At 39.1% G+C, this 20922-nt stretch overlaps 1 protein-coding gene and 1 pseudogene across 34 annotated transcripts in view; one reads left to right on the forward strand and one right to left on the reverse strand.

The window, feature by feature from the left end:
- Positions 1-20922, forward strand: part of HHLA2 (HHLA2 member of B7 family) — a 160680-nt gene that overhangs the window by 83342 nt on the left and 56416 nt on the right. For 22 of the 34 annotated variants that reach the window (XR_008624805.1, XR_008624803.1, XR_008624802.1 and 19 more), the window contains one exon: positions 15088-15165. The exons of the other annotated variants lie outside the window; for them this stretch is intronic. The gene's annotated coding sequence lies outside the window, so the exon portion shown is untranslated. The remainder of the gene's footprint in view (positions 1-15087; positions 15166-20922) is intronic. 34 annotated transcript variants of the gene reach the window in all.
- LOC103782723 (heterogeneous nuclear ribonucleoprotein A1-like) lies at positions 12318-13629 on the reverse strand (annotated as a pseudogene).

The raw sequence follows: 20922 nt of genomic DNA on the forward strand, positions 1-20922 counted from the left end.
GCTTGAGTCATGCACAATTCTTTATTTTGGAAAAAGGCTGGTGTGGGTAGTCTTGTACCCACGAGCAGGATTGTGATTCGGGGGAGTGAAACCAGCAATGAGGGAAGGTCAACACAGATGTGTTACTGATTGGATCCCAACCATTGGGAACTATGCTTAATCCTGGGGGATTTTCTGGAGAACATTAGTAAATATGTTTCAGAACCATTCAACAAGGGCAAGGAGTGGGAGCATTTATTCATCCTCTCCAGGGCCCCCACGGATATTACCTCCTCTCTTTCTGGGTTGTGTGTGCATGTGTTGTGGGGGCGCTGAGAGGATTCCTGTGGTGCTCTCAATCTCTGCTTCAGAGCTCTTTGGGCAGTGGTGCAGCACCAAGGCAAAATGCCACTGACTGCCCCTGTAGCTGCCAGTTAAAACCTTCACAGAACTGACTGCTACAATGTGGCTGGAGTAAGAGGTGGACTAAGTAGGTTGAAGTCCTGCACAACAGGTGTCCTGTATGGACCCTACCTGTAGTTATATCCATGGGGTAGTGAAAAGACTGGATATGGAGTAAGGTCTGACTCTTTGCCACATAGACATTAACCTCTGTGACCTTGGGCAAGTCAGTCCTAACTTACTAGCGTGGAAATCAAAGCTAAGAATGTTCAGGAACTGAACTCCGAGCATACATCTTTCAGGGTTATGATGACTTCATCAGACCCCTCCTTTTTGTCTGCAGACCCCAACTAAGTCCTTCTTAATTTAAAATGCACTATTTAATTATCTTTGGGGACTATGATCAATTCACAGAGGAGGTATCACTTTCTCTTCTGAGTTCCATCATTCCTAGCATTAACTCTAGTACACACCGTGATGTCGCATAATTGTATATACCTTTACTTCTGCTGTGTGGAGTTCAGATTGATTTTTTTTTATCTCTGTGCACACAAACACTAGCAAGCTGGCAATCTGTTGTACTAAGATTTGTGCCTATGAATACTTGATACAGAGAAAGAGGTCAAAGGAGAAAGAGATGGAGGAGATTGGGGGAACAACTGTAGCACTGCATTCCATATTCTTGTGAGCACTTAATCTTGTCAGCAGGAGCAAAGCAAATCCATGGCCCTATACTGTCTCTTTAAAAAAAAAAAAAAAAAAAAAAACAACTTTTCCTACTCCTACATCCTTAGGCTGGCCTTTTTTTCCATTTTGTGGATTCCTTCCCCTTTTGAATCTTTTCTTGAAGTTATTGAAATTCATTGCTTCCCAATTTTTAAATAGGATAAGAATATTGTTGGGCAGTGAGGAAGATTGGCAGGGATGGGGAGGGGTTTTCCTGACCCCAGATGCCTTGAGGCTGGGCCTGGCCACACCATGGCTCCTCTCTCCATGTCACCTGCAACCTCCCCGGTCAAAAGGAAAGCTGAGAAGACGGGAAGGTGAGGAGAGGGCGGTAGGCTGTGAACGAATATTTGTGTACCTATTATAGAGCCAGACATTTTACTTCATCGATTGATGTGAGGATGAAATACATTATTTTTATCCACTGCCACCTTGAACCTCCATTTCACAAGGAAGGAAACAGTTTAAAGATTATCATGTTATAAGTCATCTCACTTGTAAATTTTGGAGCTATAAGTCACAGCCAAGCCTGACTCCAGAGCCCATGCTCTCACTGCTTCCTGCTGAAACACCCACTGGGTTGACCCCAAGGCTCAGGTGTCACCACTGTCAAAGAAGCCTGCCACTCTGAATTGGGATTTTTTCCCCTACTTATCTGAATAGAAAGTTTGCTGTCCTACTAAGCAAGATATCAAGCTCCGGGCCAAAATTTATTTTCAGCTCTTCAGAAGAACAAACACCCTTATTTTCCCAGATGGGTGGGAAATGGTGCTTTTGTACCCACGTTAAGCATTTTATCAGAGGCTCTCACCCTGTGGAATTAAATTCAAGGGGGCTCAGCAAGTGTGTGCCAGGGGTGCATCCTCTTGCCTCTCTGCCCTTAGAAGAGCCTTGAGTTCAGAGCTGAGCCCTGGATATTCCATAAAAGTGCTGTGCATGCTGATTGAGACTTGCAGCTTTGGAGACAAGAACTTCAGCTATCAGAGAACCCTCAGATATGACCAAGATGGCTCCTATTCCATAGAATGGGAATTACAGTCTCTTATAGCTTAAACGTGTGTCCAGGATCCATGTCAGTATACTTTCTCAGAGCAACTACCCTATCATTGCATGTGATATATGTCTTAAAGGCGTCATTAAGCCAATTAGGATATGTTGCCTTCTGTATATTTTGTGCTAAATCCTCTTTATTAGAAAATAATCAGAATTTGAAGCTTGATTGATGTTTGGCCGAGTTTTAAGTATTATTTACCAAACTAGAGATAGCTACTCTAATCCATTTAGAATGTTAAGAGCAGACCTATATAAGCCTCATGGGAGAATAGAGTCGTGATGCTTGTTCAAAATTTTTGGAAAGCACCCCAGCTGGCAGCTGGCTTCTCTTGGTATTTTAAAAGGGCATATAATAAGCATAAATAGAAGTATATGTGGTAGTTTTCTTATGGTTGTTCGTTTGTTTTTAAACTAGAATGCTATACCTTGCGTTTTGTTTTATCTTGATTTTTCAAACATCTACCTGGCCCTTAAAGCTACCTCCTTCACAAGCCTGGTCTATTTGTGTGGTTTATATGTGCTGGATGTTTATTTGGGTAATCTAAGGTAGCAGAAGAGGAATATATTTAGTCATCTAACCTTTACAATAAGGAACATTTGAAATGTCAGCATTTTATTTCAGGAACAGGTGAGCTATTGCATTATAAGGCTTTTATTTATTTATTTACACCCTACATGTTTCTGAAATTTGAAACAGCTTAGAACAGCTTATGACAAACAGTAAAAAAAAAAAAAAATGAAAAAAAAAGATGAAAGAGGAAAGAGTAAATATTCCAGCCAGAAAAGTCAACACAGTTGCTGTGATAAAGTATAATCCTGTGTCTAAGATTCTTGGAAACAGGGCAAGGTGAGAAACAAATTATAAAATCTTTAATATTCAGAAAGAAGGGAAGAAGTTCCTCTGGTTAAAAACAAGTACTAAGGTGGCCAGATACTGGGTCAGGTGCCAGAGGCAAAACTACATAGACATGAATGCTATTCTCATGAAGCTCACAGTATAGTAGGCATGATAAATATTAAATCTATTGATATATAACTAATTATGCTTAGCTTTTGTATCATTTATGGAAAAGTAAGAGTTCCTAAATTTGCTTAAATGTCTCTGGCTTAGAATCCTTCCTTGACTCCCCAGTCTAAGACCTGAAAGATTAAAAGGCATCACCCAGGTTCAGAGACCAAGAGAAGTGATGGGGTAGGCTGGAGAACCTGCAGACAACTGGTGTACCTTGGAAGAGAAGGGCCCAGAGGATGCTGGAAAGGGAGACAGTTACAGCTAGGTCAACCACATCCCAATGCACTGATTAAGCTTTACTTTATCAAAGAAAAAATGTGGATTTAGGTAAACAGCTTTTATTTCTCCAGAAATATTGGCTTTTATTTTGAAATTACTATGCTTACTAAATCGCACGCTTTAGGCCCTATTTTTTTTCCAAATAAAATTTGGCAACCCTATGTCAGTTCACGAAAACCATTTTCTTTAGGAATTTAACTGGTCCATGAAATCCAAAAAGCTGTGAACATTGGTCCACTAAGACCCTCAATAAATATGGCTGGAGAGATAGGAGGATAGAAAAAGTTTAGAGGTGAAGCATGACTTAGTGACAGGATTTCTTCATGGGACTAAGTTAATGTCTTCTAAGCACAAAAATCATGGCTGTTGTGGACAGTTATCCAGATTGAACAGTGTACTAGGCTCATGGGGTAAATAGAAATTGCAATCCAGTCCTGGTTCCTCTCACCAAATCATGTACTGTGGTAGGAGGCAGGGTCTACCTGGAAGAAGGGGAGCCTTTTGTCTTTATAGAAAGACACTGTGGCCAGTGACAGCACATATTCTTCCTGTGATCCAGCTTAATCCAAGGGTAGAGTTTAACGAATCTGTAGAAGTGGATATACGGTGTGCAACTAGGATCTCTGTGACATTCCTAACCAGGATTTTTTAAAAGTATAGACACATTCTTCACTATCCTCTAGTAGGGTGGTCTAAAGTCCCAGCTGTTGCTGATTAAAGATGGCTATGTAGGCTTTAGAAATTAAGCAGGCAAGTGGAGGAGTGAGCAGCAGTGAGGGAAGAAGGGAACATCTAGATGTCCCAGCCCTTGAGGTTGGTACTTTATTATTTTACATAGGCAGGATGTAAGTTTACTAATAGAATCCTGATTAATCAAATCTGTAAGAGGGTGAGGTAGCCTAGGATAGTAGGGAGATTACTTCTTTTTTTTTTTTTTTGAGATGGAGTCTCACTCTGTTGCCCAGGCTGGAGTGCAGTGGCACGTTCTTGGCTCACTGCAACCTCTGCCTCCTAGGTTCAAGCGATTCTTCTGCCTCAGCCTCCCAAGTAGCTGGGATCACAGGCACTCACCACCACAGCTGGCTAATTTTTGTATTTTTAGTAGAGACAAGGTTTCACCATGTTGGTCAGGCTGGCCTTGAACTCCTGACCTTGTGATCCGCCCGCCTCAGCCTCCCAAAGTGCTGGAATTACAGGCGTGAGCCATCGCGCCCAGCCTGGGAGATTACTTATTAAAGAAAATATTGTCGGGCATGGTGGCTCACACCTATAATCCCAGCACCTTGGGAGGCTGAGGCAGGCAGATCACCTGAGGTCGGGAATTCGAGACCAGCCTCACCAACATGCAGAAACCCTGTCTGTACTAAAAATAAAAAATTAGTCAGGCGTGGTGGCACATGCCTGTAATCCCAGCTACTCAGGAGGCTGAGGCAGGAGAATCACTTGAACCAAGGAGGCTGAGGTTGCAGTGAGCTGAGATCATGCCACTGCACTCCAGCCTGGGTGACAGAGTGAGACTCCATCTCAAAAAAAAAAAAAAAAATTCAGTATTAGCTTTGACTATAGCCAATTTTGAATTTGGTCCTTATGGAGCAATATTTTTCTTCAGACCTCACTATAAAGCAGAATAGAATGGTTCTAGACAATAACTTTTCATGGAGGGTATAGCCAGTCATCATCAATGGCCATGGATAAAATCCTAACTAAAAATTCCACTTTGACAAACATGGTCTCCTAAATATGTCTACCAGGATGCATTAGTTGCAAAGTGCATCCATCCATGGGTTACAGGGTAAACTGACCTTCTCTATGGAGTTCTCTTATAATTCACCAGTTATGTTGGAAACTATGCTGAAAACAATGCCTGCACTTAGCTAATGCTCAGTCTAATTCCTGGAAATAAACAATCACCCAAATTATTTTCCTTTTCCCCCAACGTCTTTTTCTTCGTATTATACTAATTCATGTTCATTGAGGAAAAATTAGAAAATGGAGAAGAAAAAAAAATCACAACTCTATCATGTAAAGAAACAATACTAACATTTTACTCATGCTGTCAAATATTTTCCTACCCACATATATTTTGCCTGTGTCTGTCTTTAAGCTGTAAGTTGTGTTGATCCTGCTTCTTACAACCTACTTTAGATCGGCTTTACTTCCATCCTACACCATATGGAAGTGCATTCTCCAAGATTCCTGGAATTCCCCAGAGATTCATATTTATCTTTGTCTCTTTGTCAACATTGGTTATGACATCTCATTTCTTTCATTTTGTAGCTATTTCCTTTTCTCCACTTCGCAAATAGCTCCATTCTCCCCAAACACATACAATATCACTCACAAGGCAGCTCTAAGTTCTTTGGCCACTGACTACCTCGTTCCTATGCTCTTTCTCTGTTCCTTCTCTCTTCTCTCCTTCCCACATCCGAAATTCCTGTTTATTTCTTATTTATGGTACCTTAGGAACATGCCTTGATGAGATAGTTCAGAATATGAGGGCCTGGGTGGGAAAGAGGCAAAGACCCTAAAAGAAACCATAGTGATAGCTAGTAAAATACTTTTTTTTTTTTTCTCACACCACATCATGTACTTGACTTAAAGAAGGAAAATAGAGCCATATGACTTTGGCATACAACTTCTCCATTGGTCAAGCTGAAGCTTTCTTGGAACCCCACTCTAATCTGAGACTCTTCCCACTTGATCTTCCTTCCTTCCTTGACTCTTTTCAAGTGTTAGAACTTTATTATGGTCTTAAGCTTCTTCTTGCCTTCTTCAGCTCCTTCTCCTTGTCTTTCTTGAATATTCTACCAATAAATCTTCTGCAATAATTCTGTCTTGGCATCTGCTTCTCTGAAGAACCCAAAATAATACACACACACACATTTAGCAAGTGACCATAAAGAGTCACAAAACCTGTTCTTGCAAAACTTGGTGATGTGCCAAGCTCGTTTCTTTTAGGTACTTGAAGTTCCTTTCATGACAAGTTTACTAGAGGCAGACACTAAAATATTCTAGTGCTAACTGCTCTTGCGGTTTCTATCATACTCCTATTAATGCAAGAGCAGATGTGCTTGTACATTTTTCCAACAATAAAATATTTTGAGTATCTCTTTTGCTAGTTAGCAAACCCGATACTGATGGAGTTAGTTCTCATTGAAGCACTTGCAATAGCTGCTTCTAAAGCACAGATTTGTGGAGTGCTTGCTCTGAATAGGATTCTTCAGATATCAACTAACCATCCCTGTGGAGCAGATTCACCCCGTGCATGCATGTACATATCACATAGCCTATGCATATTTGAAGTAAATTTCAGTATAATGTCAACTTTACCCATGACAGTAAACAACAGCATGTCATGACTGCATAATGGTCAATTGCATGAATATCCCACTTATTTTAATAAATTCTGCAAGATAGGTTATTTTGGGCTCCTAAGTTTTCACTGTTTCTGATTTAGCAAATCTGTATACTTTGCAGTGTCCAACTTTTCATAGACTATTTCCTAGAAGAATTATTGGCTTAAAAAGCATGGCCAATTTTAAGGTTTTTGATATTTGTTGCCAAGAAGTCAGCCAGGAAGTTTGTTCCAATTTACACTTGAACCATTTCTATATGAGTAGGCTTATTTCTTTTCCTTTTATTTTCTGCATGTGAAATTATGTGTAAAATGTACAGTCCAAAGAACAACAGAAAAAAACCTAACCCTTGAATCCTCCACCAAGGTTATGAAATAGAATTTATTAAGTTGGTGCAAAAGCAATTGCGGTTTTTGTCATGACTTTTAATGGCAAAGACCACGATTACTTTTGCACCAACCTAATAGAATCCTCCTGCATTTGCTGATTCTCATCATACTTCTTCATGCCTCCCCTCTTCACAGGTAAATCATCTAGAATTTAGGGTTATGCATTCCCTTGGTTTTCTTCATAGTTTTCATAGTTAAATGATAGAGTGTGTGTGTATATATAACTATTTGTAGTCCTAAATATTATATAGATTTTTTAAATGTGGGCGGCAAATACAAAGCTAGTTGTGTGAGGAGGGTATGGTCACCACTGTTAGGTAAAGTTGTCTAGGACAAGATGAACTTGCAGTCTTCTGCATCCTGGGACTTTATAAGGAGGCTTTCTGGTATATTCAGAGGGAGAGACCATGAAGCTCACCATAGTCCATACATTTGCAAGGACTGTAATGCAAAGCAGGTACTAACCACGTGATCAGTGGGAGTGGCATGAATTACCCTGGGTTTCTTGCTGCTAAGCTTGTTCCAGCTCGCAGAAGTCAGTGATAACAGAACACTTTGGCAGAATGAATAAATGTCCACAGTTGATTTAGGCAGCAGGACCTGGAAGAAAGAATAAGGAATTTATTAGCAAATTGTCAAGATCACTAGATTCGTATCCGGGCCAGTCTCACCAGAACATTTCTCCAGGTGTTTAAAAAAAAAAAAAAAAAAAAAAAAAGACTGTGCCAAAGCAGTGGGGATCATGGTTCTAACAGGCAGAGGCATGTCCATTTAGACTCACTCCTCTCCAGTCTGGTCCAGATTCCAGCTAGCATTTTGGAATGTCTGTTCACCATCCTCCTAGGAATCCCTTGACTCCTCTTCTATTTTGAACTAATTTTCTGTATCACGTCGTCGTCTTTATTGGTTTATACTCTTATTTTGGTGGAGCACATTTTCCCATAGCTTCTTGAAAAGAGAGGATGGGTAATACATTTATTTTGTTTTTGAGATAGTGCATGTCTGAAAATGTCATTCTGCCCTCCCGTTTGGGAGTTTGACCATACTTGCAAGTTACAAGTAATTTTTCTTTAGAATTCTGGATGTGGTTGCGTTTTCTTTTTGCTGGCAAGTCATGCTGTTGCAAAGTCTGAAGCCACTATGATTCCTGGCCCTTTCTATTAGCTTTTTTCTCCTGGAAGTTGATGGACTCTTCTTTTTCCCTTGTTTTCTGAAATTTCAAAATGGAGTATCTTTGTGTGAATGCTTTCATCCACCACTTTTATTCAGTAAGCTTTTTTTCAGTAATAGCAATTCATTTATTATTCTGGAAAATTTTCTTAAATACTTTTGTTTTCTACCCTGTTTCCTGTTTTCTCTTTTTCTCTAGATTTTTTAGAGTTGTCACCTGATTTTAAAAATCTTTTTTGCTTATTTTCTGCCTCTGTGTCTATTTACTGTCTAGGAGACAGTCTCTACTTTATTTTCTAACCCTGTTAATGACTTCTGCTCTTATGTTCTCAATTCCAAGATGTCTTTTCTGTTAATTTCTTATGCCATTCTGTTCCTTTTTTATGAATGTAACTTTTTCTTATCTCTCTGAAGATGTTAGTTATAGTTTTATTTCATTTGTTTTTGTTGATTTTCACCCTCGCTTGCTTGCATATTTTTATTTACTCCAGGATGTCTTTTTGTAAGGGAGGTTGGTTTCATTTATTTCTGTCTTCTGTGACAGCTTTCCTCAGGTTATCTGGTAATCCCTCAATGTCTGCTTAACATTAAGAACGAGGGAAGCTTATTGGAGGCTCTAAGAGCTCGGACTGTGGGCCATGCCTCTCAGGTGGAAGTCACTGGAGGGTGATACAGGCTGGGTCTCTGTGTTCAGCATTAGATATCTGTTTGATAAATTAGTCTTAACCTCTACCTTAACTCTAATCTGTGCCTGGACCATCAATTCAGACATTATTATGCTTTGTTTCTCCATGGATTTCTCCAAAGAAAGGGGCAATTGTTCAGTAAAGTGGAGTGCAGGAGAGAATCTAGGGGGTTTAACTTCTTAAATCGTTTAATAGAGTCTGACTCCATTTTTATCTTTGACTGCTGAGAGCTTTCATGCCCACCTCCTCCTTCCTCTTCTGCCCCATATTTGAGCAAGTTGGTAAGAAAGCTGGTGCTGCCCCCTGGACACAGCAGAAAGTTCAACCTATGTGGGGGAGTGGATTTTCCCTCATCCAACCCCCTACCTATGATAAAAACCAAGTCTACTTATTCTCATTCTTGCTTTCGAAATGTTCTCAAGCTCATTCCAGACTAGCCTGGGTGTTGTCCCACTATGTTTAGAAAGTTCCATGATGTAATACAATGTGTTCTCACCTCTTGGTGTGTACATGGCGTCATCAGTCAGGACGTCTCACCTATTAATTGGGAGGGGTTCATCCCACCTGCATTGGATGGCTGTAAGAAATAGCTTTCCTATGAGGTTTTCTTATCTTAGTCTTTTTCTTTTTTTTTTCCATTACCAGTTCCAAAGCAGTTCCTATGTCTTTTGAGTACTATATGGTACAAGTTGGTGGACTTTCACATTTTCCAATTAACTACAGATTCATTTTCTTGGGTCTACTAAGTCAGTTACTACTTGCCCATTTTTCTCTAGTTTCCAAATTTTTGCTGACTTTTTTGTTTGTTTGTTTGTTTGTTTGTTTTGACCTCACCTCTTTTTCTGCTTTATCCATTTCTTAAAAAACAAAAACAATCCTTCCCATAGTGGGGGGGTCTGTGGTTGGGGGGCAGTGAGGTGGGGATGGTTAATGGAATAGAAAGAATGAATAAGACCCACTATTTGATAACACAACAGGGCGGCTATAGTCAATAACTTAATTGTACAATTTTAAGTAACTGAAAGAGTATAATTGGATTGTTTTTAACTCAAAGGATAATTGCTTGAGGGGATGGATACCCCTATTCTCCATGATGTGCTTATTTCACATGCATGCCTGTATCAAAACTTCTCATGTACCCCATAAATATATATACCTACTGTGTACCCATAAATATTTTTAAAATTTGAAAAGAAAAATCCCTTCCCTAAATTTTTATTGAGTTAAGGAGATAAGAAACAAAATTATAAACAAGTATTTAAGCTGCTGTCTTTACCCAGAAATCCTGAGTGGGCTCATTTCTTCACACCTTGTCAACAATGGGTGCTTTTCTCATTTATTTAGTAAATGGATTTCCCTGAAATCCATACTATGTTCTAATTGCTTTGACAACTGAGATTATTCATATTATTGGATTCTGGTCTAAACTACTTGTTCATATAACTAAAAGCCTAAAGGACAATTTCATGATTTGTGGCAGATTCTCACATTTAGCCATTTGGTTTACCCTAAATTTGCTTCCATTCTTTAGTAGTGCTCCATTGTAATGCAGATGGAAAACATCACAATGTTCTAGAAGGGAACTGAAATGAAAATGAATTATCTATACCTATCTCCACTCCACTTATGTAAGGGAAATTGAAAGATAATCACTTCATAGGTATCCATTTAAAATAAAAGCCGCTTTTCTTTTCTTATTGCTTGTGAAAATTCAACCCATCTTTTGAACAAATTTAGCAGTGATTTACAATTTTTGGTTAAAAATGCCAGACTTAAGATTTCAAAATGCACTCCTTTGTTAGAAAACAATGATTTCATCAAATGGTAACCCTACTTTGTCTTAATAGTTAATTCACAGGTTGGTGAATCTATTTATTATTAAATGTAATTCAAAGGTTATTTTCACAGTAAAAGCATACAGATAAAAATTAGCCCCTTCTTCTCATAAATACCAGAGTCCTAGTCTCCCCTCTCAGAGGCAGTGGACTAGATTAAATTTATTATTACATACGTTTTGAGAAATTATTTATGTGAATACAAGCATATATATGAATATGTAAGCTTTTTTCATGTAACAAGAGCATTTTTGCTGTTCCATGCCTTATTTTATTAACTGTACATTTCTGAAGATTTGACTATATCAGCACATTTAGATCTTCCTTATACTTTTAATATTTTTGTGAAAATAGAATAAATACAGAGAAGTGCACAAAACATAGCTAAATGAATCAACACAAAACAAAAGCCCACAAGATAACCACCTGGTTTGCCAGGCAATCAAGCACTCCTAGGCTTTCACAAGGCTCCTTCATGTCCCCTCCAAGTCACTACCTTCTCTGTCTCTGTCAAAGGAAAACACTTTCTAGCTTCTAGCTTCTATGGTAATCCTGTCCTTGCTTTTCTTTAGTGTTATACCTAGGTGTGCATCCTTAAACAGTACAGTTAAGTTTTGCCTGTTTTCAGAATGTCAGGTAATTCAAATCATACAGTAGGAGTTATTTTGTGTCTGACTTACTCCGTGCTTTCTATTCATCTCATCTATTCTAGGGCTTTTATATGCTCTAAAATTTTCCTTCTTTCTGGGCCTTGCTGCAAATTTGTAATTCTGTTTCTCCCCCTACCTCTTTAGAAGTTATGCATTCTATAGTTCTTTTACTTGTGAACCACCAAATTATGATATACTTCATTGGTTCTTAAAACCTTACATTAATTGGTATTTTATACTTTTCATGGGCAATGAAAAGATTCTATATTCCTTTCAGACATCTCACTTTTTTTTTAGCCCCTTCTAAAGTCTTAAGCCATTATTAGGTACTTTGATTTTGTCTTTAATCTGTATTTAAAATATGAATGTCAGTGTGTTTTATTTATGTTTAAAATTCATATATTTAAAATCTTATTATTGTCATTAGTCTCATTTATTTTTTAGAAAGACATTTATTCAGTGTCATGATCAGACTATTACATTTAGAAATAAACAGCATGGGTGCAAAAAACAAAAAAAACTATGTTAAAACCCTTTGATGGAATGCTTTAAACGTTCCACAAACAGAAACTAAAATAACCTCTAATACAATTAGTCACAAATACAGTTCTTCAGTTTTTTGCCCATGCATATGAGTATTGTCTTAAATGTGTCATCTTTGTAGCAGGTAGGCCTTGCCACCACTGTGCTTGGCTGAATTCACAAATCTGTTGTAACCTGTACCTCCCCTGTCACTTCTCTGGCTCTCCTCTCCGGTTAAGCTTTGCTTCCTGGCAATAATTAAAACCTTCTGCTACTATTGCTACTGGAACCATCATAGCCATCTTGGTTTTGTAGTTTGGCAAAGTATTGGCCTCCCCCACCATAGGAACCAGAGTTTCTGCCTCCAAAGTTCCCTCCCTTCGTAGGCCCAAAATTTGAAGATTGATTATTGTAATTGCCAAAAATCATTATAGCTTTCTCTACCTTCAAAATTGTTTCTATCTACCGAATCCATTATAGCCATGCCCGCAGCCACCATATCTACGATCACCATGGCTGCCACCAAAGCCACCACAACCATTGAAGTTTCCTCTACTACCAAAATTGTCATTCCTACCAAAACTACCTCCACGACCACCACTCACATCTCTAGAACTACTTTGACCTTTTTGGCTGGATGAAGCACTAGCCATCTCTTGCTTCAATAAGGCTTTCCTTATTTCATGATTCTGGCCATTCACAGGATGGTATTTCTGAATGACAGTATTATCCAGGGAGTCATGGTCATCAAAAGTCATGAAAGCAAAGCCCCTCTTCTTGCCACTGCCTCAGTCAGTCATGATTTCAGTCACTTTAATTTTCCCATACTCTTCAAAATGATTTCTTAGGTAATGGTCTTCAGTGTCTTTTTTTTAATGCCACTACAATCTTTTTCACATTTAAGTGGTTACCTGGTCTCTGAAGTTCTTCATTTGAGACAGCTCTGTTTGGTTCCACAACTCTTCCATCCACCTTGTATGGTGTATTCGTCCATTTTGATGCCGCTGATAAAGACATACTCAAGACTGGGTAATTTATAAAGGAAAAGAGGTTTAATGGACTTACAGTTCCACATGGCTGGGGAGGTGTCACAATCATGGCAGAAAGTGAAAGGCACATCTTACATGGCAGCAAGCAAAGAACGAATGAGAACCAAGCAAAAGGAGTTTCCCTTTACAAAACCATCAGATCTCCTAAGACTTATTCAGTACCATGAGAACTGTATGGGGAAAACTGCCCCCCGTGAATCAATTATCTCCCACTGAGTCCCTTCCATAACATGTAGGAATTATGGGAGCTACAATTCAAGATAAAATTTGGGTGGGGATACAGCCAAATCATATAAGATGGCTTTGCATTCATGGCTATATCTACCTCCATGGTGACATATGGGACAACCCAAAACCCCTGGAGTGCTTGGTGTTTGAGTCTCTCATTACTACACAGTCCATAAGAGTTCTCACTGCTCAAAATGGCTGTAGAAACCCTCATCAGTTATTTCAAAGATCAACCATGTGATGAAAACCTTCTGCAGCTGTTCAGGCTTTTTAGGAGACTCTGACTTAGACATGGCTGCTATGGAAAGAGAGACTTTAATGATGATTCTGCAGCAGGATCCATGGGGAGAAAGCTAGTCTACTTATTTAAATTTGCCCTATATTCATAGCTTTTCATCCCTTCCTGAATTTGAGCTTCCACCTGGTATCATTTTCCTTCTGCCTGAAAAACATGCCTGTAGTATTTCACTTAGTGCAGTTCTACTGGCTTCAAATTATGTTTTCTGTGTCTGAGAATTATTTCACTTTATTCTTGAAATATTTTTGCTACAATTTTGGGTTGGAAGTTATAATTTGGGGGTTGCAATTTTGGGTTGGAAGTCATTTTCTTTGATCACTTAGAATAAATTTTTCTCTCATCTTTGGCTTCTATTACCTGTGTTTAAAAGTCAGGTATTTGCCTAATTGTTGCTCTTTTGAAGGCAACCTGCCTTTTTTGTTGTGCCTTCTGACTGCTTTAAAAGTTACTTTCTCTTTGGTTTTTAACATTTTTGGTGAGGTACCTGGTTGTTTATCTTGTTTGAGGTTTATAGGGCTTCTTGAATCTGTGAATTAATGTCTTTCAGTTTTGGAAAATTGTCCTTCATTATTTCTTCAAATAATTCCTACACATTCTCCTTTCTTTTTCCTAGGATTTCACTTATGCCTTCTCACTGTGTCCTCTGTTTCTCATCTTTCTTTCTAATGTTCCATCCTTTTGTTTCTCTTTGCTTCATTCTGAATACTTTCTTACAGATCAATATCCAGGGTACTGGTTCTCTTTAACTGTCTAGTCAGCTGTTAAATCAATCTATTGTTGCTAATTTCACTTATTTCCCAGTTCTTGTAGTTTCTGTTTGGTTCGTTATCATGGTTTTCAGCTCTCTGCCAAAATTCTCTATCTTGTCTTGTCTCTTTGAACAAAAAAAGTATGGTTAAATTCTATATCTAAAAACTAACATCTGAAGTGCATGCAAGTTTTATTTTCAGTTATCTGTTTGATTGTTTTCTTGTCTCTGAGTGCCTGGCTATTTTTTACTGTGTGTCAGACATTGTATTTGCAAAAATGTTGTAGAGGCTGGGCACGGTGGCTCATGCTGTAATCCCAGCACTTTGGGAGGCTGAGGTGGGTGGATCACCTGAAGTCAGGAGTTCGAGACCAGCCTGGCCAATGTGGTGAAACCCTGTCCCTACTAAAAATACAAAAATTAGCAGGGTCTGGTGATGGGTGTCTGTAGTCCCAGCTACTTGGGAGGCTGAGGCAGGAGAATCACTTGAACCCGGGAGGCGGAGGCTGCAGTGAGCCGAGATCATGCCACTGCATTCCAGCCTGGGCAACAGAATGAGACTCTGTCTCGAAGAAAAAAAAAAGTTGTAGAAGTAATTTTCAGTTTGGTATAATATTTTCTTCCAAAGGGAATTTGTTGTTATTTTACTGGTCATCTGGGGCATTGATACTCTGGAATCACCTTAATCTAATTTTATCCACACAGCATGTAGGAGAATACTAACCCTGCACAGATTGTGATGGTGATGTGGAATATACTAAAGCCTAGAACGCTCCTCCTCTGGTAAGTAGGGAGATATACAATGAGGTTCCAGTATTATCTGTGCAGCTATTTATTTGAAAATTACTGCATGACCAGGAAACATTTTAATTGCTTTGCAAATATTATTAACATAATTCTTATAACAGTGATTTGGAGGTGAATATTATTATCCCTGTTACTAGATGTGAAACTGAGGCAAAAAGGAGTTAGGTAACTTGGACAACAGTACACAGCTTTAAATAGACCTGGGCTTTGAATCCAAGTAGTAAGAGATGATGCTGCTAAGGTGAATTTAGACTTTGCACACTATATTATTCTGAGAAATGGTAAATTTTGGAATTATGGGGGAGGGCAGTTAGGAGTGGCATTTTTTACTTTGTCTGATGACTATAAATTTTAAACTGCATTATCTATGTGCTACTTTGATAGTGGTGCTGGGGTGTTTAGGAGAAAATTGCAGTAGTAGTTGTTATATAGGGAAGGGAACACGCCAGGAAAGATCTCAATTTGTGTTCACTCATTGCTGCAGTTCAGAATTGGGAGGAGGCGGAATTGTGGATTAAGTATGGGGTCTCTAAAGACTCTTTTGCACTGAGAGCAGCAAGTATGAAGAAATTACATCTTAGAATCAGAGTTTGTGCTGGATTCATGCGTGGGATTTGTTGATTGTGTTTCTCTCCACAATGACTGCTCAGGCTGCTTCAGCATGAACAGTTGGCTCAGTACCCAGAGAGTGTTTGATTAGCTAAGTTAGGATGCAAAAAGCCACACACTATAGAGGAAATTTACCCTGGAATAAATGTAGATCATTTAGTCAAATTGCTATGTTCTCAGCATGTTAAGACTTCCCTGTAAGAAAGTGCCACAGGAGCTTTCTTAGAAGTACAAGTAAACAGAACTTACTTTCCAGGAAACCTGAAAAGCATGACCTAACATGTGATTCAGGATCAGCCAACATGGCCTTGGAGGAAAAGAGCCCCTAAAAAAAGAAACGTCCTGACTGATTCATGAAACTGATCCTATAGGGGGTTTTATGAGTCAAAACTCTTGGTTGCAAATGACAGAAATCAGATTGAAGCCTAATCAGAGGCATCAAAGTGGGGGAGGGGTGGGCAGCACAAATTACTGTCTTTGGCTTGACTACATTGCATATTGGTATAAATTTGTGCTTGCTGGAGTTGGACAGAGACCCAAAATGTTTTCAGCGGGTCTAAATATACTTCAAAGATTCTGAACTTAAAGGGGAGTGGAGGAATGTATTGGCTCATGATACTGGGAACAGGCATGGCACTAATTCACAACTGACTGGGTCCGGTCCAGAGGCTGAAAAATTACCACTGCTGATCTTGCATCATCAACCCACTCTTGATGTCTGCCCCTCTCTTTGTGGGCGTGTTAACTTCTGCTGCACCTGTGCTTCTCCCGTATTGCTATGGAAGAGGGACACAGGCATCTTTCACTCTTCCTAGATTAGTCAGCCCTGGGTCAGGTATTTATGAAGAATCTACTACTGCATAACATATTACTCTAAAAATTAGCATCTTAAGACGAACATTTATCATCTCAGTTTCTGAGGGACAGGAATCTGGGAGCAGCTTAGCTGGGTCATTCTGGCTCAGGGTCTTTAATGGGGTTGCAGTTAAGATATTGCCCAGGGCTTCCATCATCTGAAGGAGCTGGAGAAAATGCTTCCAAACTCATTCATGTGGCTGCTGGTGGGAGGATTCAGTGCCTTGCCATATGGGCTCTCTGTGGGGCTATTCACACAGCACAGCAGCTGACCTCTTCAAGAGTGAGTGATCAGAGAGTGAAAGAAACCAAAATGGAAGCCACAGTGTCTTTTATAACCTCATATCAGAAGTGACATATCATAATTTCTGCTGTATTCTATTGGTTATACAGCCCAGCCCTGGTACAGTGTGGGAAAGGACTGTACAAGAGTCTGGATACCAGGAAGTGATCATCAGGGGCTGTGGTAGGACCACTGCAGGCAGAACTCTAAGGTGGCCCCCAAGATTCTTGCCCCCAATGTACACACTGTGTAATTCTCTCCGTTTTAATGTGGGCTGCACCTGTGAATATGATTGGATAGTCACTGCTTTGATACGGTTACCTTTCATAACAAAAGTAAAGGAATTTTGCAGATACAATTAGCAATAGCAATAGATTTTTGAGTTAACCACAAAAGAGATTATTTGGGTGGCCCTGACCAAGTCCAGTGAGTCCTTTAGCAGAGACTCAAAGACTTAAAGCAGTGGCCCTTGATGGCCTTGAAGAAAGAAACTGGGATGATGTGAAATGGTGGGTGTCTCTAGGGTCTGAGGGCCTCAGTGCTACCGCTGCAAGGAACTGAATTCTGCCAACAACAAGTGAGCTTGGAAGGGGATCCCAAGCCTCAGATGAGACTGGAACCCTGGCTGACAGCTGGACGGCAGCCTGGTAAAAACCCTGAGTGGAGGACCAAGCTGAGCTGTGCCAAGATGCCTAACCCACAGAGATAGTAAGATAATAAATGTATGCCATTTACCTGCTAAACTTAGGGCATTTCGTTATTCAGCATATAAACATATATAATGCCTGCTTGTGAAAGATAAGGGTTAGGTGAAGGTCTTCTCTGTCCATATTTCCTCAAATTATGAATTGTGGCAAGGTCCCCAAGGAAAGAAAGTGCTGTTAGAGGGACAAGGGGAATGCAAAGGCTGCTAGGCAAACAGTCTACAGCTGCCACAATTTATTAGGGTGTTTCAAACCTGGGCATCCCAGCCGGTTCGAGAATATGTCATCAAGCAAACAGTGCTCTCCACTGCCGTCTAGAACATTGTTCTCAAAATGTGGTCTGTGTACAACCAGTGATGGAACTCTCTGGAGTGTTTGTTAAAATGCAGGCTCCTAGGTCTCACTCCAGATACATTGACTCAATCTCTATGGGGATTTGTATTTTTATTTATCATTTCATAGTTTTTATATTTTGAAGATTTTTCAAAATCAAAAAAAGTTGAAGGAAACAGAAGTGTGAGCATTTGTTTGCCTCTCACTGAGGTTCATCCATTGTTAATATTTTATCCCATTTTCTCCTCATATACATATTTATGTATATAATTTTATTGCAGAACCATTTGAAAGTAAGTTACAGTAATCATGACATTTCACCCCTAAACACTTTAGTACATATAGCCTACAAATAAAAACTACCTCATATAATCACATGCCCTTCTCACACTGTAGAAATGAAACATTGATGTATTAGATAAAATACAGTGAAATTTTTCCAATAGGCCTCAAAATGCCCTTTGGAGTATTGCTTCTCAAAATTTGATCCTTGGACTTGTAGTATAGCACCAGCATATTTTAATAAGAACCCAGTGAGTGACAAGCACACCCATTTGCCCTGTAGCAAGTTTTTGATTGAAGATCTAATCAAAGATTGTATTACATCTGGCTATCAAAGTTTTCTTTACTCTTTACCATCTCTGAGCTAGAATAGTCCATTTTTTCCCTATTCTTCCTTCCCCTGCTGGCTGCCTCCCCCTCCCCATTCTACCTTGATGAAAACAATCATGAAATTTTAAAACACTCTCATGCTTTTGAAACTAACCACATAAAGTTGTATAAGTGCTTAATGACTGGTACAAGCAAGATGGAGAGGAATCTTGTGGCAAGCGAGATCACTAAAAGTTGACTGAGGTTTCATGAAAGACGTGGCATTTCTGTAGATCTTAAAATTGTAGACCACGTTAGTTTCTTTTGACTAACTAGTCTAGGAAACAAAGGACATTCACTTTAAAAGGTAAGCTGGAGCCAACTGAGGAATTTGGTTCAAAAGCAATCAAAATTTTAATTTTTAAAAATAATTTCCAGACTCAGAAAAATGTTAAAAATAATTTCCAGACTCAGAAAAATGGAGGCTACTTAACTGGGCACAATTACCTCCAGGCGGTGGGACTAGTGAGTTCCAATATTCTAGTGTATTTTATGTAACTCCTTTGCAAAAAGGCATTATTGTAAAATTCTGACTTGCATTATGAATTTCATATGAAAATTTTCCATAACAGTAAAAATCCAGCATTAAAAATCATTTCATAAATAATGTACATTTGCATATCATAGTTTTCTTTCTTCCCTGTCATTGGACATTTAAGTTGCTTCCAAATCTTCACTGCAATAAGAAGCCTGTTCATACAATTATTACTTCTCTGATTATTATAACAGAGTCCTAACAGTAGAGTTGCTGAGACAAAGCTTACAATAGACTCAAACTGGAGTGTGTGCCCAACTCATGCAAATTCATTTGCAGGCTCTGATAGTGCCATCATTCTCAGTCTTAACCCTGACCATTCTGAGCCAGTAATAGAATATCTAGATTCAAGTTGGGTGAAAAGAAACCTGGAAAGCTGACATACAAACAGGGAACTCTCAGGTGAGGATCTGGTGCAAAGATATCAGGCTTCTAAGCTGGGTTTTGATGTTGCTTCTCCTGTTCCTCTCCTTCCTGAAGCTGGTTTATGTAGCCCTTCCTTAGGTTGTGTGAGCAACCTTAGAATCCTTCCCTCAAAACTTCATGGTTTGCTTGTTATTCTGGGTTCCTTTCTGTTGCCAACAAAAAAAGAAACCCCCAAATAATATTGATGGTGGATTGTATATGATAGACACCTATAGAAAGGTAATATTTGGAATTAGCCATTGGACTTCATTGTGGTAAAAGGCAGTAAGGCTCCTTTCTGCATTCGGGTGCAGAAATTTAAGAGCTCATGGTAAGTGATGGCCAAACAGCTAGTCCATCTATCACCCTCAGGCAACTGGGCATCTCTTTGGAAGTGAAACTTCAGGTGTCTGGATAGCTGATACCAAAATGAAGAGAATGGAGGCTGATTAAGCATCCCAACTTCATAAATTATGTGGCTAATTCTGGTCCAGAGTCACATAGTCATTAAGTAGAGGTGACGTGATTCAAACCCACACAATCTCATGTCATAACCTTAATTCTCAACCACTTCTTTTTATTCCCTTGCAAAAAGCAGCAAAGTCTCTTTTATATGAAAAGAAGTGAATGCCAATGGCTCTTACCCATAGAGTTGTCAGATTTAGCAATTAAAAATACAAGATTCCCAGTTAAATTTGAATTTCAGTATAAGTATGTCTGAGGGCTAGGATATTCTTGTACTAAAAAATTATTAGTTTATCTGAATTCAAATTCAACTGGACATCCTGGATTTTATCTTGCAACCCTATGTGGTCCAACCCTATATGTCTTTTCAGTGTTGCTCTCTCAGTAACCAAAAAAAAAAAAAAAAAAAAAAATTTAATTTAAATTCAGCACATACATGCCTCAGAGGATAGAGAGGAAAAAAACTTTTTAAGAGGAAATTTTAGAAATTCAGATCTCGCTGAAATCATTGCTATAGTACTCACCAGTTAGTCTGTATTCAATGAGCTAGCCTAGGCAGCCAGCTTTAATTTCAAGTTTGATGGCCTGATGAGTGCAAACCATTGCTGAATGCTGTCCTACGCTAGATGACATTGAATTCCTTCCCCTTCATTATGCTGGGGTCTTTTTGGCTCAAAAGATTGTAAGAGCTAGTATTGATTTGGACACATGTATCTGTGTGTCTCTGACCCACCTATCTCTCATTCTGTTCTGCTTCAGGACCCAGAAGAATCTTTCCTTCCCATGGGAAGTAAATTGCGAAGGCAGGCCGCAGAATCCTTTAAAATGCACATTACTGTTCTTCATAGGCCAAGACATTGCTGGGAGTGTGCAATGAAAATGGGATTTCTAAA

This window comes from Pan paniscus, chromosome 2, assembly GCF_029289425.2.
Source record: "Pan paniscus chromosome 2, NHGRI_mPanPan1-v2.0_pri, whole genome shotgun sequence".
Taxonomy (NCBI): Eukaryota; Metazoa; Chordata; class Mammalia; order Primates; family Hominidae; genus Pan; species Pan paniscus.